An 18,662-nucleotide genomic window follows, 5' to 3' on the forward strand; every position below is an offset into this window, starting at 1 on the left:
AGGCTCTGATACCAAAAGTCCCGAAGTGGATTAAGGAGGGAAAGGGGAAGAAGGGATAGAAGAGAAGGAAGATATCAGAAAAATGAATGTAGATGCAAGAACAAGGAAATAAATATGAAGTTAGATGCGGCGGTAGTCCGCTCGCATATGCAGCTTAGGTTTGAGGTTAGATGTGGCGGTAGTCCACACACATATACAGATGCAGAAAAGTAAATATTGAAACATGAAAATGAAGAATTGAAGTTATGAAAACACGAAAATGAAGAACTAAAGTTTTATTGAATGATTGGAAAAGAAAGAAGAGGGAAGAAGAAGAGCTGGAGAGCTTACAAGGGAACTCTCAGAGCTTCTCTCACTAACTTCTCTCTATGTGTTTGTAAACTAAAGGGTGCCTTACAATGAGAACAAGGCCTCCTTTTATAATTGAAGATACTACTGTTTCTACAGTACAGGTGAAAATGACCGGTACTATTTCTACAGTACAGGTTGATATGATTTTTAATTTAGTGATTACATAAATTTTGAGATTAAAGGCTAATACTCTCCGAGGTCAATTCCAAAGCAGTCATCTTCATTTTGATTATAATCGCTTGAGGATTCTGCTGACGAAGTAGGATTTTCTTTGTGTTTTTCATCTTCTTCGATCATTTGCATGATTTGCTGAAGGTGTTTTGCCAAGGATTCTTTTGATTGAGCTCCTGCAAGGGCTACAGCTATTTGAGCTTTCTGATTGAGAAACGAAGCCGTTTCTGGATCTGAAATCTTCTGACTGTGTGGATTATTTTTGAACCATTCTCTGACCTTATCTGGATAGGCCATTGATGAATCAAATTGAGAGCACCATTTTACGTAACCATGCCTTTGTAGGATTGGAAGTGATTTGCAGTGGTCTGATTTTGCAAATTTGTATTGCCAAGAGAATACCCATGCTAGTGAAAAATTTGAGAAAAATTTTAACATTACAGGAATACATGATTCCTGACTGTTAAATTTTGATTGAAAAAGTTTATACCCTTCATCTGTTGGTGAGGGTAAAATTTCTGGGATTGGCCCAAAGAAGTCCCACTATTGGTAGAACCAATTTGGAAAAACATAATTGGTTTTTCTTTTAAAATAGATTAACCATGAATGTCTGTAATGAGTATTTTGAAACGAAAATACTTTAGTCCAAGCTTCCATGTAGTCCCAGTAATTAAAACCTATTGGGTCATAATTTTGAGAAAATTTTTGAATTTTGTTTAGGTTGTTCCCAAATTGTTTTGGGGACAAATTTCTGAGGATTTTGATATTTGAATGGGTTATAAATTCAGGATTGGTTTTATCCTTGTAATGTTTAATAGATACTGAGTCAGTATCTATTAAATTGAATTCGTAAAATTGGCTGGTTTTGTTGGGTGCTAAAGGACTGAAGTGGAACCCAGTAGGAAAAATCTTTGGGATGACTTTGTTTGGCGAGCTATCCCAGAATTCAGGCTCCATATGGATAATGTTTGAGATTTTGTTGGTAGACATGTAATTGGTTTGGGCTTTTTGTGTTTTGGTAGAGGTTGAAGATGTTTGGGGTGTTTGGACAATAGCCTTTTCTTTTGGTATATGTATGGATGTTTTATGATTGGCTATTTGGGATATCAATTGAGCTAAGTCAATTTCTTCATCTGACTCGCTGCAAATATCAGCCCAAGACTTTTTGTTGAGTTTAGTGAGACCCTGGTCTTGTAAGGCCAAGAGGGTTTCAATTGGGAAGGCATAGTCTGCCTTAGTTTGTTTGGATTGGTTGTTTGTCGGTTCAATGGATTGATGAGTGGGTTGTTGAGTAGATGACTGGTAGGTGAAATTGTGATCATCAACAATGGCTCCAAAGACTTGGTGCTCTCAAACATAAATCACACTTTGTCACAACTCCTCACAACTAACCAGCAAGTGTACTGGGTCGTTCAAGTAATAAACCTTACGTGAGTAAGGGTCGATCCCACAGAGATTGTTGGTATAAAGTAAGCTATGGTCATCTTGTAAATCCCAGTCAGGTGGATTCAACTATATTAAGAGATTATTGGATTTTCGAATAATAATAATAAATTAAACAGAAAATAAAGATAGAGTTACTCATGTAATTTAATGATGGGAATTTTAGACAAGTGTATGGAGGTTCTGTATTCCTTCTGAATCTCTGCTTTCCTACTGCTTTTATCTAATCTTTGTCACTCCTTTCTATGGCAAGCTGTATGTAGGGCATCACCGTTGTCAATGGCTACATCCCATCCTCTCAGTGAAAATGATCCAAATGCTCTATCACAGCACGGCTAATCATCTGTCGGTTCTCGATCATGTTGGAATAGAATCCCTTGATTCTTTTGCGTTTGTCATCACGCCCAACAATCGCGAGTTTGAAGCTCGTCACAGTCATTCAATCCCGGAATCCTACTTGGAATACCACAGACAAGGTTAGACTTTCCAGATTTCCATGAATGCCGCCATCAGTTCTAGCTTATACCACGAAAATTCTGATTAAGGAATCCAAGAGATACGCGCCCGGTCTAAGGTAGAACGGAAGTGGTTGCCAGTCACGCGTTCATAGGTGAGAATGATGATGAGTGTCACGGATCATCACATTCATCATGTTGAAGTGCAACGAATATCTTAGAATAAGAATAAGTTGAATTGAATAGAAAATAGTAGTAATTGCATTGAAACTCGAGGTACAGCAGAGCTCCACACCCTTAATCTATGGTGTGCAAAAACGCCATCGTTGAAACTACATAAGTGATGAAGGTCTAGGCATGGCCAAATGGCCAGCCCCCAAAATATGATATAGAATTCGAAAATAGGGAGAAGGACCAGATATGTGGTCAAAAGACAACTAGTACAATAGTAAAATGTCTTATTTATACTAAACTAGCTACTAGTTTACAGAAGTAAGTAATTGATGCGTAAATCCACTTCCGGGGCCCACTTGGTGTGTGCTTAGGTTGAGCTTGATCTATCCACGAGCTGAGGCTTCTCTTGAAGTTGAACGCCAAGTTGTAACGTGTTTTGGGCGTTCAACTCTGGTTCGTGACGTGTTTCTGGTGTTTGACTCCAGACTACAGCATAGAACTGGCGTTGAGCGCCAGTTTACGTCGTCTTATCACGAATAAAGTATGAATTATTATATATTGCTGGAAAGCTCTGGATGTCTACTTTCCAACGCCGTTGATAGCACGCCATTTGAAGTTTTGTAGCTCCAGAAAATTCATTTCGAGTGCAAAGAGGTCAGAATTTAACAGCATCAGCAGTCCTTTGTCAACCTTTTATCAGAGTTTTGCTTAGGTCCCTCAATTTCAGCCAGAAAATACCTGAAATCACAGAAACCACACAAACTCATAGTAAAGTCCAGAAATGTTAATTTAGCATAAAAACTAATGAAAATATCCCTAAAAGTAACTAGATCATACTAAAAACTACCTAAAAACAATACCAAAAAGCGTATAAATTATCCGTTCATCACAACACCAAACTTCTACTTTTATGAGTCTTGGCCGTGACCCTAAGCACTTTGTTTTCCAGTATTACCACCGGATACATAAATGCCACAGACACATGACTGGGTGAACCGTTTCAGATTGTGACTCAGCTTTGCTAGAATCCCCAGTTAGAGGTGTCCAGAGCCCTTAAGCACACTCTTTTTGCTTTGGATCACGACTTTAACCACTCAGTCTCAAGCTTTTCACTTGGACCTGCATGCCACAAGCACATGGTTAGGGATAGCTTGATTTAGCCGCTTAGGCCTGGATTTATTTCCTTGGGCCCTCCTATCCATTGATGCTCAAGCCTTGGATCCTTTTTACCCTTGCCTTTTGGTTTTAAGGGCTATTGGCTTTTTCTGCTTGCTTTTTCTTTTTCTTTCTATTTTTTTCGCCATTTTTTTCGCAAGCTTTTGTTTTTCACTGCTTTTTCTTGCTTCAAGAATCAATTTTATGATTTTTCAGATCATCAATAACATTTCTCTTTGTTCATCATTCTTTTAAGAGCCAACAATTTTAACATTCATAAACAACAAGATAAAAAATATGCACTGTTTAAGCATTCATTCAGAAAACAAAAAGTATTGTCACCACATCAATATAATTTAACTAAATTCAAGGATAAATTCAAAATTCATGTACTTCTTGTTCTTTTGAATTAAAAACATTTTTTATTTAAGAGAGGTGAAAGATTCATGGAATTATTCATAGCTTTAAGACATAGTTACTCAATACTAATGATCATGAGGTAGAGACACAAGACATAAACACACATGAAGCATAAAAATAAATAAAAAAAACAGAAAAATAAGAGCAAGGAGATTAAGGAATGAGTCCACCTTAGTGAGGGTGGCGTCCTCCTCTTGAAGAACCAATGGTGCTCTTTGAGCTTCTCTATGTCTCTTCCTTGCTTCTGTTGCATGATCCCTAGTGATTTTGGTGCTCCTATCCTTAGTTGCTCCCAATAGTTATGTAGAGGAACATATATCCCCTGAGGTATCTCAGGGATCTCTTGATTTGCAGTCAAATGCTCTACTACTGAACTATGGATTCTTGAGATGAATCTCTCCATCTCCCATGACTCAGAGGTGGAAGCAATTGTCTTCCCTTTTTCTTTTCTTTTTTGAGGTTTCTCTGGCCTTAGGTACCATCAATGGTTATGGAAAAGCAAAAAGCTATGCTTTTACCACACCAAACTTAGAATGTTGCTCGCCCTCTTAGAAGAAGAAGAAGATATGGAGGAGAGGGAGAGAGGTGTGTATTCCGCTATGTAGGGTGGGTTTGGGTGGGAAAGAGATGATGGATGTGAGTGGTGAAGAGGTAATGGGAAAGAGAGTTATTAGATTGTGTGAAAAAGAGAGAGAAGGTGAGTTGAGGTAGGTAGGGATCCTGTGTGGTCTACAGATCTTGAAATGATCTTGTGGGGTCCACAGATCCTGAGGTATCAAGAATTTACATTCCTGCACCAATTAGGCATGTACAATGCCTTTGCATGCAATTCTGGCGTTTAAACGCCGAAGTGATGCTCATTCTGCGCGTTCAACACCCATGTGCAGCATGTTTCTGGCGTTGAACGCCAGGTCCATGCTTGTTTCTGGCGTTTAGCGCCAGCTCTCCTTAAGGGACATTCCTGGCGTTTGAACGCCGGGAGGTTGCTTGTTTTTGGCGTTCAACGCCAGATCTATGCTCTGTTCTGGCGTTGAACGCCAACCAGATGCTCCTTACTGGCGTTTAAACGCCAGTAAGTCCTTCCTCCAGGGTGTGATTTTTCTTCTGCTATTTTTTATTCTGTTTTTAATTTTAGTATTTTTTTCGTGACTCCACATGATCATGAACCTAATAAAACATAAAATAACAATAAAATAAAAATAAAATTAGATAAACAAAAATTGGGTTGCCTCCCAATAAGCACTCCTTTAATGTCATTAGCTTGACAATGGGCTCTCATGGAGCCTCACAGGTGATCAGGTCAATGTTGTAGACTCCCAACACCAAACTTAGAGTTTGGATGTGGGGTTTTAACACCAAATTTAGAGTTTGGTTGTGGCCTCCCAATATCAAACTTAGAGTTTGATTGTAGGGGCTCTATTTGACTCTGCATTGAGAGAAGCTATTCATGCTTCCTCTCATTACCAAATAACTTGGCATTTAGCTTCATGATGGCTCCTAGATATTGAGCAACTTGCTCTTAAGTTACATCTTCATCCTCTTCAGAGGAAGAATAGTTCTTAAAGCTCATGAATGGTAGAAGGAGATTTAATGGAATCTTTATGGTCTCTATATGAGCCTCATATTCCTTTGGATCCTCAATAGGAAACTCCTTCCTGCTTGAGGGACGTCCCATGAGATCTTCCTCATTGGGATTTGCATCCTCTCCCTCCTCCTTGCATTCAGCCATATTGATTATATCAATGGCCTTGCACTCTCTTTTTGGATTCTCTTCAGTATTGCTTGGGAGAGTACTAGGAGGAGTTTCAGTGATTTTCTTACTCAGCTGGCCCACTTGTGCCTCCATATTTCTGATGGAGAACCTTGTTTTATTCATGAAACTTAAAGTGGCTTTAGACAGACCAGAGACTAAATTTGTTAAGTTAGAGGTATTCTGTTCATAATTCTCTGTCTGTTGCTGAGAAGATGATGGATAAGGCTTGATATTGCTGAGCCTATTTCTTTCACCATTATTAAAGCCTTGTTGAGACTTTTGTTAATCCTTCCATGAGAAATTTGGATGATTTTTCCATGATGAATTATAGGTGTTTCCATAAGGTTCACCTCTGGCATTGCAGGGTTTTCAGGTTCATAAGCTTCTTCTTCAGAAGATGCCTCTTTAGTGCTGTTGGATGCATTTTGCCATCCATTCAGACTTTGAGAAATCATGTTGACTTGATAAGTCAACATTTTATTCTAAGCCAATATGGCATTCAGAGCATCAATTTCAAGAACTCCCTTCCTCTGAGGCGTCCCATTATTCACGGAATTCCTCTCAAAAGTGTACATGAATTGGTTATTTGCAACCATGTCAATAAGTTCCTGAGCTTCTGCAGGCGTTTTCTTTAGGTGAATGGATCCACCTGCAGAGTGGTCCAATGACATCTTGGAAAACTCAGATAGACCATAATAGAATATATCTAATATGGTCCACTCTGAGAACATGTCAGAAGGACACTTTTTGGTGATCTACTTGTATCTTTCCCAAGCTTCATAGAGGGATTCACCATCTTTTTTCTTGAAGGTCTGAACATCCATTCTAAGCTTGCTCAGCTTTTGAGGAGGAAAGAATTTATCCAAGAAGGCCGTGACCAGCTTATCCCAGGAGTCCAGGCTATCTTTAGGTTGTGAGTCTAACCATGTTCTAGCTCTGTCTCTTACAGCAAAAGGGAAAAGCATGAGCCTGTAGACTTTAGGATCTACTCCATTCGTCTTAACAGTCTCACAAATCTGCAAGAACTCAATTAAAAACTGGTAAGGATCTTCAGATGGAAGTCCATGAAACTTGCAGTTCTGTTGCATTAGAGCAACTAATTGAGGTTTCAGCTCAAAATTGTTTGCCCCAATGGCAGGAATTGAGATGCTTCTTCCATCAAACTTGGACGTGGGTTTAGTAAAATCACCAAGCATCCTCTTTGCATTTATTGTTGTTGGGTTCGGCTGCCATCTCCTTCTCTTGTTCGAAAATTTCAGAAAGGTTACCTTTGGATTGTTGTAATTTAGCTTCTCTTAGTTTCCTCTTCAGAGTCCTTTCAGGTTCAGGATCAGCTTCAACAAGAGTGCCTTTTTCCTTGTTCCTGCTCATATGAAAGAGAAGAGAACAAGAAAAGAAGAGGAATCCTCTATGTCACAGTAAAGAGGTTCCTTATTATTAGTAGAAGAAAAAGGGAATAAGGAAAGGAGAATCCAAACACAAGGATAAAGATAGGGGCAGTGATTTGAGATGAAGAGAGGTGAAGAGAAGTGTTAGTGAATAAATAAATAAATAAATAGAAGAAGAGGAGAGGGAAAGAATTCGAAAATTAATTTTGAAAAGGAGTTAATGATTTTCGAAAATTAAAGATGAGATAGATTTAAAATTAAAATTTAAAACAATTAGTTAATTAAAAAGAATTTTTGAAAAAGAGGGAGGTATTTTCGAAAATTAGAGAGGGGAGAGTAGTTAGGTGGTTTTGAAAAAGATAAGAAACAAACAAAAAGTAAAAAAAAAAATTAGTTGGAAAAGATATTAAAATCAAATTTGAAAAGATAAGAAGATAAGAAGTTAGATAAGATATTTTAAATCAAATTTTTGAAAAAGATAAAATTTTGAAAAAGATATGATATAAAAGATAAGATAAGATAGATTTAATTTTTTTAAAATTAAAATTAGTTATTTAACTAACAAGAAACTAAAAGATAAGATTCTATAATTTAAAGATTGAACCTTTTTTAATAAGAAAGTAACAAACTTTAAATTTTTGAATCAATCACATTAATTGTTAGCATAATTTTCGAAAATAAAGATAAAACTAAGAAAAAGATTTTTGAAAAACATTTTTTAAAAAGAAATTTTCGAAAATTACTAAGAAAAAATGAAAAAGATTTGATTTTTGAAAAAGTTTTGAAAAGATAAGATTTTTAAAATTGAAATTTTGACTTGACTTGTAAGAAACAATTAATTTTAAAATTTTTTGACTAAGTCAACTCAAATTTTCGAAAATTATGAGAAAATTAAGGAAAAGATATTTTTTTGATTTTTTGAATTTTTAATTATGAGAGAGAAAAACACAAATATGACTTACAACATGAAAATTTTGAATCAAAACACATGATGCATGCAAGAACACTATGAATGTCAAGATGAACACCAAGATCACTTTGAAGATCATGATGAACATCAAGAACAAATTTATGAAAAATTTTTGATGCAAAGAAAACATGTAAGACACCAAGCTTAGAAATCTTTAATGCTTAGACACCATGAATGCAAAAATGCACATGAAAAATAACAAAAGACACAAAACAAGAAAATTTAAAGATCAAACAAGAAGACTTTACCAAGAACAACTTGAAGATCATGAAGAACACTATGAATGCATAAATTTTTCGAAAAATGCAAGAAAAATTTTAAAGCATGCAATTCACACCAAACTTAAAAATTGACTCAAGACTCAAACGAGAAACACAAAATATTTTTTATTTTTATGATTTTATGATTTTTTTGTATTTTTATTACTTTTTTAAAAAAACATATAGGAAAAAGAAAACAATGAATTCATAGTCCTCAATCAAAATCCCATGGATTAGACATGGCTTAATAGCCAGCCAAGCTAAAACATGTTATATGAAACTCTAGAATTCATTCTTGAAAACTCTGAGAATTTTCGAAAATAGGTGAGAAATATTGAAAAATATTTTTGAAAAAATTTTTTTTGAAACTAAAACAAAAAGAAAATTACCTGATCTGAGCAACAAGATGAACCGTCAGTGGTCAAAACTCGAACAATCCCCGGCAACGGCGCCAAAAATTTGGTAGGCGAAATTGTGATCATCAACAATGGCTCCAAAGACTTGGTGCTCTCAAACATAAATCACACTTTGTCACAACTCCGCACAACTAACCAGCAAGTGTACTGGGTCGTCCAAGTAATAAACCTTACGTGAGTAAGGGTCGATCCCACAGAGATTGTTGGTATGAAGCAAGCTATGGTCATCTTGTAAATCCCAGTCAGGTGGATTCAACTATATTAAGAGATTATTGGATTTTCGAATAATAATAATAAATTAAACAGAAAATAAAGATAGAGTTACTCATGTAATTTAATGATGGGAATTTCAGACAAGTGTATAGAGGTGTTGTATTCCTTTTGAATCTCTGCTTTCCTACTGCTTTTATCTAATCTTTGTCACTCCTTTCTATGGCAAGCTGTATTTAGGGCATCACCGTTGTCAATGGCTACATCCCATCCTCTCAGTGAAAATGATCCAAATGCTCTGTCACAGCACGACTAATCATCTGTCGGTTCTCGATCATGTTGGAATAGAATCCCTTGATTCTTCTGCGTTTGTCATCACGCCCAACAATCGCGAGTTTGAAGCTCGTCACAGTCATTCAATCCCAGAATCCTACTCAGAATACCACAGACAAGATTAGACTTTCCGGATTCCCATGAATGCCGCCATCAGTTCTAGCTTATACCACGAAGATTCTGATTAAGGAATCCAAGAGATACGCGCCCGGTCTAAGGTAGAACGGAAGTGGTTATCAGTCACGCGTTCATAGGTGAGAATGATGATGAGTGTCACGGATCATCACATTCATCATGTTAAAGTGCAACGAATATCTTAGAATAAGAATAAGTCGAATTGAATAGAAAATAGTAGTAATTGCATTGAAACTCGAGGTGCAGCAGAGCTCTACACCCTTAATCTATGGTGTGCAGAAACACCACCGTTGAAACTACATAAGTGATGAAGGTCCAGGCATGGCCAAATGGCCAGCCCCCAAAATATGATATAGAATTCGAAAATAGGGAGAAGGACCAGATATGTGGTCAAAAGACAACTAGTACAATAGTAAAATGTCTTATTTATACTAAACTAGCTACTAGGGTTTACAGAAGTAAGAAATTGATGCATAAATCCACTTCCGGGGCCCACTTGGTGTATGCTTGGGTTGAGCTTGATCTATCCACGAGCTGAGGCTTCTCTTGGAGTTGAACGCCAAGTTGTAACGTGTTTTGGGCGTTCAACTCTGGTTCGTGACGTGTTTCTGGCGTTTGACTCCAGAATGCATCATAGAACTGGTGTTGAGCGCCAGTTTACATCATCTTATCACAAATAAAATATAAACTATTATATATTTCTGGAAAGCTCTAAATGTCTACTTTCCAACGCCGTTGAGGACGCACCATTTGGAGTTTTGTAGCTCCAGAAAATCGATTTCGAGTGCAGAGAGGTCAGAATCCAATAGCATCAGTAGTCCTTTGTCAGCCTTTTATCAGAGTTTTGCTCAGGTCCCTCAATTGTAGCCAGAAAATACCTGAAATCACAGAAAAACACATAAACTCATAGTAAAGTCCAGAAATATTAATTTAGCATAAAAACTAATGAAAACATCCCTAAAAGTAACTAGATCATACTAAAAAGTACCTAAAAACAATGCCAAAAAGCGTATAAATTATTCGCTCATCAATGACCCAGATTATTGAGTAGGCTATTGGGTAGATGACCCAGATTGTTGAGTAGGCTGTTGGGTAGATGACCTTGTTGGGGTGCTAGACCTAGATCTTCTGATTGGCCCGGGTAGGGCTAGGTGAACGCCTCTGCCTCTTGCTGAGGCTAAAGTTGCCTTTTTAGGCATCGTTTCTTTCCTTGTCTCCCTGCAAATATTCACGTGTGAGAAAGTCAGGGAGAGAGTTTGAGTTGCCCTTGATGTGCTCAATATCAAAATAAAAAATGCTTAATATAGCTTGCCATCTGGCAAAAACTTGTTTTGATGCAAGATTTTTAACATCATTTTGTAAAACATCTTTAGCCGATTTACAGTCAACTCGGACTAAAAATTTTTGATTGAGTAAGTCAGATTGAAATTTTGTGATGCATAAGACAATGGCTAAAATTTCTTTTTTGATAGTGGAATATTTTTGTTGAGTAGTATTCCAATATTTTGATGTAAATGCAATGATACATTCTTTATCATGCAATTTTTGTTTTAAGATACCACCATATCCTAAATCTGATGCATCAGTTTCTACTATTTTGAATGCATGAGGAACATGTAGATATAGACAAGGAAGATTGCAGACTTTGGTTTTAAGAAATCTGATAATATCAGAATGTTTTTCCGTCCAAGGTGAAGGATTCTTCTTAAGCCTATCATGGAGGGGCTTAATGAGATTGTTAAGATTCGAGATGAAATCTAAAACATAATTGAGACATCCTAGGAACCTCTGAAGCTGAGGTTTATCAAGGATATAATCTGGAAACTTTTCTGCAAACAAAATTAATCTTTCAATAGGAGTTATTGTTCCTTGGAAAATCATGTTACCAAGAAAGCGGATTTTTGTCTGAAAAAGAACAATTTTTGATTTAGAAACAGCAAGTCCATTTTTTTGGATGATGTACATAAAAGTTTTAACATGTTTGAAATGATCATCCAGATTTTGGGAGAAGATTAAGACATCATCAATATAAACGATTGCAAAGTTTGAGTATGGGTTGAAAATATCGTTCATGATTTTCTGAAATCCGGAAGGGGCATTTTTCAGACCAAAAGGCATTACATTCCATTCATATTGCCCAAATGGAACTGTGAATGCCGTTTTATATCGGTCTGATTCAGTGATTTGGATTTTCCAAAAACCGGACTTCATAAAAAATCTTGAAAAAATGTTTGCTGAATTTAACCTATTAAGGAAATCCTTTTTTGTTTGGGATGGGGTAACGAATCTATTGTAAAGCTTGATTCAAAGGTTTGTAATTGATGACAAGCCTAGGAGTTCCTCGTTCTATCTCAGCTTGTTTATTAACATAAAAAGCAGAGCAAGACCAAAGACTCTTGCTAGGACGAATTAACCCTTTATCCAAAAGATCTTTAATTTCTTTTTGACAATGCTGCAAAAGCCGCTCATTCATTTGAATGGGGCGGGCTTTTTTAGGGATTTTTTATTCTTTGAAATCCTTTTCATAGGGAAGATCAACAATGCGTTCTTTCCTATTCTAGAAGGCATGAGGCAAATCAAAACAAATAGATTTTTCAATTTGATTTGAAAGATTTTTTATTTTTTCTTGAATCTTTGGTTGAGTAAGTTGTGATTCAAGGGTTTTGAAAGAGATTTCTTCTCTTAAAAAACAAATCTGTTTAGTTTTGGATTAAATTAGGTTTAGAGATCTTTATTTTGGCGAGTCTAAGAACTCAAAGAAAGTTACTTGTCCTCCCACAAAAGAGGCAAGTCCAGGAAAATCTGCCAGATATGGAAACAAAAGATTTATGAAAGGTGTCTCCAAAACTACATCATTTTTTATATTTTTTGCTATAATGAAATCGGTGGGAATTCTAATATTTCCCTTTCAATAAAGACATTGGTTATTTTAAAATTGATACTTAGCCTTTTGCCCGTTATTGAGCTAAGACGCTCTGTAGTTTTTTCGAAATATTTTGTAGGGATCAAACCTTCCTTAGTACAGTTTGAATCTATAACCGAGTCAAAGAGTGCTATGGTGTCGAAAACTAAATCTTTAACGACAATTCAGACATTAACGCGATGCTTCATGAAAGAGAACACATTTATTATTCTAAAAATTTCTTTTCCCTCATTGTCGTTAGAAATCTTATTTTCTTGTTCCTTAGAGCACTCAGTTTGGTTTAAAAGAGAACCAAGTTCTTCATCACCAGATTCTTCCTCTTGTATTAATTGTGAGAGAATGAGATGATGATTATCTTGATTTCTTTTGATTTCCTGGATCTCTCTCTTAAGATTGTTAACCTCAGTTTGGAGGTCCTGAATGGTTATGGGACGAATAACTTATTTTTCTAACTTTTTGAAAATAGGTTTGACATCATATTTGTTGCTAAGGACCAAATTTTTGGGTCTTTTTCCTTTTTGCAAAGATCTTTTCAATTTCAAAAGTTAGTCTTTCTTTTGTTCTGGATTCTCAATAGCTTCGATAGCATCAAATAGAAGATCTTGATCTTTGGATAAAACATTAATTTGTTTGACATCTGAATCTGAGGATGACTCAACATCATCAACTTGGATGTTGTTGATATCATCATCCGAAAATTCTGGTCCAGAGCTATCAGCTGAACTATCGATCTTAAGATTATTAATCTGTTCCTCAATCTGAGGACCAAGGTTCAGATTATTAATCTTTCCTTTTAACCGACAATATTTGCTAACATGTCCAGGTTTTTTACATGTATAACAAATAATGGGGTTTTTCTGGAATACTTTTGGAAATTCTTTTGGAAACCTGTTTCATTTTTAGGTTTTTGAAAACCTTTTTTGGATCTTATGAAATTTTTTTCAGGATTAGGTTTAAAATTTTTTCGATTGGATGGTCTCTTAGATTTCCTTGGATGACAAGCAGGAAGACCAAATTATTCACAGAAAGTTCCCAGATCAATACGATTTTGGGTTTTCTCACGAGCAAGTTACCTTTGGATTTTATCATCTTGACAAATCTTTAGGGCAACCTTTTGGATGAAAGAAATAAGTTGGCCATAGCTTAACTCATCATAGGGTATTATCCTGTCTGGGGTTAAGCTACTAATTTTGTCCCTTACTTTATCTCTCAGAGATTTGGAGAGTCCAGCAAGGAATTTTTCTTTCCAGAAAGGTTGTTGACTGTCTTCCCTGGTATAAACCCTAGTAAGAAAGGTGTCCTTATACCATCAAAAATCAGATAAAGTTTTGCATCTGAGATTGGAAAGAAGCTCAGCAGATTGGTCTTTCCAAAGGGATGGATCACCTATGAAGTGGCTTGCTATGGTAAAGATTAAGGTATTGACAGCATCGGGGATAGGTTCCCCGTTGTCTCCAATGATGGGTTCGTTCCGATCATTGACTTTTATGGCAAAAAAGATAGAGTATTTTTGGTTATCCGAGAGGTAGTTATCCCACCATCCCTTTAGTTTGCCACTGAACCCGGAAATAATAACATTGGCTATAGCTTCTTCAGAGGTTTTATGGGCTGCTTGATAGGCTGTGCCTACCATTGTCATATGCTGAAGCATACTCATGATATTATATTCCGTTTTGCTGTCTATGTTCCATTCATGGACATTATTGGCATTAAAGCTGACAAAACCTAGTTCTGTTTCTTCAAGAGCTAGATCTGGAGCGGATACTCGATTATAACCATACGCAGAGGGTTTGGTTAAACCCTTACACTTGGTTAGAGAGTTGGTCATAATAGGGCTGACTTTGAGGGATGATTTGCCAGAATCATCACTTTGCTCAGAGCAAGATTCATTGAACTCATGGCCGAGGGCATTAATGGCTTTAGATGAGCGTGTTTAAATTCGAGAAGTAGACTCACCAATGTTTGTAGGAGTTTCAGGGACAGTGGTAAAACGATTTAAAAGTTGGTCAATCTTTTGAATAACTTCTAAATCACCAGATTGTTGTTTTAAAATGGAGGTTTTAAGATTTTTCTTTTCCTTGCTACTCATTTTGAAAGGTTTAAAATACCTTTAGAAGTAGAGGCGGTCAGAAACGTTTTTCAAAGAGAAAGTAGATCCTAAAGATGAAAGGTTGTCACTCAAGCATTGTAAAAATCTATTGGTATAATTTGATTTCTCAATGAGATTTTTAATATCTTTAGGGGCGACAGCTTCATCCATATTCTTTGATTTAAAGGAAGAGGGCATAACAGGATTATGTCCTTCCGTATTTGAAATAATAAAAGCTCCTTTTGGAGGAAACTCAGATCTGACTATGTTCCCATCTTTGACTTTCCAAGTTGAAATAACATTTGCTGAAAGCAAAGTTTGTTTGGTTTTGAAAGGATAATCAATATTATTTTTGATGGAATAAGCATGAAACCATTCAAAAAAGGAAATATGCATTTTAACCTTATTTAGAAAATTGTTGTACTTTTCTTTGAATGATGAGATTTGAGCAGCTGTGTAAGTACATAAATACCATTCTCTGTGGAGGTCATATTCCTCAGAGTATAGGTTTTTACGTAGAGCTTCTCTATTTATAACAAATTCTGTGTTATTCATTTATAATTCCAGGAAGAGTATGTTGGAAATTGATGAGATTGATGAGAAGATTCAACTTCAACTTCCACATCATCATCATTTTCTTGGTAAATTGCTTGAGAAATGTTTGAATTATTTTGTAAACCAGAAATATGCATTTCAGAATTTACTGGTCTCGAAATTTTTGAAAATTGAGATTGAGAAGTTACTGAAAAAGATCTTCTTGCTGAGGCAAAATCATTAGATGTTCCTGCTTCAGACCTAGAGGAAAAAGAGTTTCGTCTGTCAAAGAAAATCTCTACTTTCCCTGATTCATCCTGTTTTACTTCTCGTAAGAGAGGTGCTTGTCTAGGTTGCGTTGGGATGGCTCGGTCAATTGACCATGACTGGGGGAGGTCAATTTCATCCCACCTTATGAGCCTTGAGATCATGACGTTGGCCTTTGTCATGTCTGTGACAAACAAAGTAGTTTCATGATCTTGGGACTTAAGAAGGACTCTTGAATTACAAGTGTTCATGACCTTGTATTGAATCCTATAGATTAGAGCGGCTGGAATGGACCCTTCTTTCATGTTGAGACTATGAATTCGGATGTTTAGGAAAAGAGAGTCAAGAATGTTAAGGTCTAATAAGCTGACCGTTTTGTTCGGAAAACAGTTGAAGTAAACAGGACCGTGTCCTAGACTTGTTTCAACTGTTCCGATTAAGGAGTCTTGAAAGTCATTATGTCTAATATCTCTAAGACACATGAGGATAGAGGTATTCAAACCTTCTCGGATGAGAGGTTTGACGACAACTTAGACACACCCTATGTGAAGATATCTGTAGTGACGGGCATGTTCTCTAACAGATTGTTTGGTCAGAAGATGGAATTCCTCACTGGAATCTAGTCCTAGAGGAATGTTGTTTTCAGCGGTTTTGATGATATAATCTGATTTTCTTTTGTTGTCATCAGGGACATATAACTCATCTTGATGGATTTTGGGTATTTTTCAATTGTCAATAGCTTGATTGATATCTTCGAAGCAAACTTCTTCTTCAAAGATATTGTGTTTGGGGGAAAGTTCCTCAGGACGAGCAACTTTCTCGGTAAGGGGATTGGAAGAAGAATGTATAGGAGAGGAGGATGAAGACGGTGAAGAAAAGGAAAGGCGTCTAGAGAGAGAGCGGAAGAGTTTAGACATAATATCATAAAATCTGATATCATAGCCCTCCTTTGGTTCAAAGAGAACATATATATTATCACTAAATTATCACTCAAATTTTCGAATCTGGGTTTTTAACTCTGTTTTTTTTATTCTTTAAATCCATAGCCACCAGGAGTTCTTACGTTTGGATCTTATCACTTTCAAGGACATCGACAAATTAGCCTTACTGCCAAACTCTAGGGTCTTACTGCTACAGCCCCTTTGAGTGATAAGATTAAACAGCCTGTACTTCCAGATTTAAAGTAATGTTTCTTATGTACAAAAATTAAGAACATGAATAGTAAATAAGAACCAAAACAGTACATTCCCAGATCCATGAACCTCAGAGATAGTTTAATGATAATATTTATATTCCTACTAATATCCATGAACTAATATTATCTACTTAAAAATTAATTTTTTATATATTCTTTTTAATAAAATTAGAGTAAAGACCCAATTCGGTCCTTGTCCATTTTCACGAAAGACAAAGCGATCTCTGTCCAACAAAAGGACACTTTGGGTCCTCAACTTTTTTATTTTGGGACAATACGATCTCTCTGTTAAAAAAATGTTAAATAATAACAAAAAATAATTTTGTGGAGGTTTTAAAACCCCCACCAAAATCTTTTAAATAATATAACCAATTACTACCACTACCTTTTTCATCCTTGTTATTGTCACTCCTACCTCTATTATTTTTATTGTGTAACCATACTTTATCATAATCATTATCTCCTCTACCATCATCATCATCAATACCAATATTATCAACATTAAAGTTCTCTTCTTTCATTTTTTATTCAATGTTATTTTTTACCTTTAAAAGGTACTACAATTACTTTTTTTTATGACATCATTTTCGTCAATGATTTTTCTTCATTTAACCGCCATTGGTAAAGAAATTTTTCAAAAGCAAACTTATTAATAGTTTGTGGAGGTTTAAAACCCCCAAAAAATACAAATAAAATCCCATAAAACTAATTTTTTTTATTATTTAATGGATTTTTTAACAGAAGAATCGTATTGTCCCAAAGTAAAAAGGTCGAGGGTCGAAGTGTCCATTTTTTTGGATAAGGATCGCTTTATCCTTCATAAAAATGGACAAGAACTAAATCGGATGTTTACTCATAAATTTACATAATTAATATTCTTTTAACCAACACAGCAATATTGCAAGTGCAATTACAGATCACAAATTAATTCATTATTATAGGCAATCACTGGAGTAGTGGTAGTTCATAGGTGCACCGCAGAGGTTGATTTCCATAAAGAACAAAAACTGTTCTATCCGGCAACCATAAACGATGAAAAGTTGCATAAGCATTTTCTTAATGTAATCAAGAATGTTGTTGGAAACGAGAATGTTTGAGACACAATCTGTGACGGTATCCGAAGACTTCTCATTCTATCAAGAGGTTATTCAATCGATTAAATACATACAAAATTTTAATCACGTACAAATTTGAATCGATTGTATTATCGTACCAATCGATTGAATACGAAAATACCTTTAATCACGTATAAAATTCAATCAACTGTGTTACTATGTCAATCGATTGAATAAGAAAACACCTTTATTAATTTGCGAAATTCGATTGATTGGGTAACACTACCAATTAGATTGAATTTTGAAGAAACATGTGATATTACGTCCAATCGATTGAATTATCAAGAAATACGATTTTTCTGGCATTTACAGATGTAACGGATCAAGGACAAAAAAGACTCGTTGATTGGCATTGTCAAAATATTTATGAAGATCACGATTAATGTAAGATCTATTTAGTTATTGCTTTTGTTTCTAATTATTAATAAATTTGATAGATGAATAATAAAATAATAATTTATAAAATAGAAGGTAAATTTAATAATTAAATGATATATAAAGGATTAAGTTGTAGTTAAAATTAAATAAAGACTATTTGATAATTATTAAAAAAACTTAAAAAACATATTTTGTTATTAGATCATTTAATGGTCTAAACGTTTTGGGACTGTAGGAATAAAGTTAGGAGTGAGACTTAAACGTAACTCGAGACTTTTAAGTGAGAATAAAGAGACTATGTCATTTGAGTTATAGTTCATTAATTTTTTTTCTTTTTTTTATCGAAGATAGAGAGACTCGAACCCATGACCTCTTAGATGAATACGAGAAAATTATGTCATTTGAATTATAGCTAGTTGACTATAGTTCATTGACTTAATTTGTACAGAGTTTAGTAAATATATTATTTGAACATATATTAAAGTAATAAATTTAAAATTTATAAATACTATATAAAGTTTAAAGAG

General features: G+C 35.4%; 1 non-coding gene across 1 annotated transcript; it reads left to right on the forward strand.

Moving 5' to 3' along the window:
* Positions 1–6,651: 6,651 nt before the first annotated feature.
* Positions 6,652–6,755, forward strand: LOC112798625 (small nucleolar RNA R71). Its single transcript, XR_003200229.1, has one exon. It is a non-coding gene; the product is annotated as a small nucleolar RNA R71 (small nucleolar RNA).
* The last annotated feature ends 11,907 nt before the right edge of the window (positions 6,756–18,662 follow it).

The sequence above is a fragment of the Arachis hypogaea genome, chromosome 4 (genome assembly GCF_003086295.3).
Source record: "Arachis hypogaea cultivar Tifrunner chromosome 4, arahy.Tifrunner.gnm2.J5K5, whole genome shotgun sequence".
Classification (NCBI taxonomy): domain Eukaryota; kingdom Viridiplantae; phylum Streptophyta; class Magnoliopsida; order Fabales; family Fabaceae; genus Arachis; species Arachis hypogaea.